A 1,485-nucleotide genomic window follows, 5' to 3' on the forward strand; every position below is an offset into this window, starting at 1 on the left:
AGCCGCAATGGTGGAGTCGTCGGAACAGACGAGTGGATGAGAGCAGGCAGGTGACAGGTGGAGAATCCGGTTTCAGAGGCAGGAGTGGAATGGTGATGGTGACAGAACCAGTAAATGGTTTGACGGCGTGGCGCTGGAGCATTGTCTGGCCGGAGCTGAAATACCAGCAGACCGGAGGTTGCAGCTGGAGCGGACCAATCCCTACGTACTAATCAGTAGATTGGTAACCAGGTACACCTGCCTGCGTGCTGGGACGCCAGAGAGAGAGCGCCAGAGAGAGAGCGCCAGAGAGAGAGCGGCAGGGGCCGAGGCTGCAGGGACATGACAAGCCACTTTCGTTGGCATCCAAAAAGTGGTGCAGCTGTGCATATCTGTCTTGACCAAAGCTTGCCAGCTTCACGCATCGCTCCACTTTGAAATCTATCATCTTGTTAAGATCTGCAAGCCATGCTGTCCATCATTAAGAAAAGGTTTGGGGTATGTTTTTATCCCATCTAAGGTTTTCCTTACAGAGATCCTGCATAATCATTTTGGCTGGCAGAGTAAATGGTGCGAGAAATCCTAAGGGGTCATAGATTGAACCAACTACTGACAAGATGCCACGTCTTGTGCATGGTTGTTCCTGAGCTGTAATTCTGAACTTGAACACATCTGTTTCAATGCACCAGTGCAATCCTAGAGCTCTTTCCATTGGCAGATTGTCTTTGTCCAAGTTCAGTTCCTTGTTCTCTTCGGTTCTATTATCTTGTGGAATGGATGCTAATACAACATGACTGTTACTGATCCATATTGACAGCTTGAATCCTCCCTTTTGGCAGAGAGCAGTCAGCTCTTTTACCATTTGAAGTGCTTCCTGTTCCGAAGACAAGGATTTCAAACAATCATCCACATAGAAGTTGTTCTCTATGATGTTTGTCACCTCTGCTGGAAAGTGAGCTTTGTTGTCTTCAGCAGTCTTTCTTAATGCAAAGTTTGCACAACTTGGTGATGATACGGCCCCGAAAAGATGTACATTCATCTGGTGTTCAACCAAATCTTGCTGCACATCACCACCGGGCCACCACAGGAATCACAGATAGTCAGCATGCTCATCTGATACTTTGACTTGATGAAACATTGCTTTAATGTCAGTAGGGATGTCCGATATTGGCTTTTATGCCAAAAACCGATATGCCAATATTGTCCAACTCTCAATTTCCGATTCCACTATCAACCGATACTGATACCGATATATATGTGGGCTATTTAATTAATTTTAGGTAACATATAGGGCTGGTCCGAATAGCAATATCTGGGCTCCGGATATTTGGGCCCAGTTAACAATGAATATGACAGGATATTATTCATTTACTTACTATTATTTGTTACTTTATTTGTTAACACAGTAAAGGGCATTTAAACAAACTCAAATACAAATTAAATACAAATTTAGAAAATGACAAATTTACCTAATGAATTATATTAACAATATCCATTCACGCTGCA

This window comes from Stegastes partitus, unplaced genomic scaffold, assembly GCF_000690725.1.
Source record: "Stegastes partitus isolate 25-593 unplaced genomic scaffold, Stegastes_partitus-1.0.2 Scaffold1155, whole genome shotgun sequence".
Classification (NCBI taxonomy): Eukaryota; Metazoa; Chordata; class Actinopteri; family Pomacentridae; genus Stegastes; species Stegastes partitus.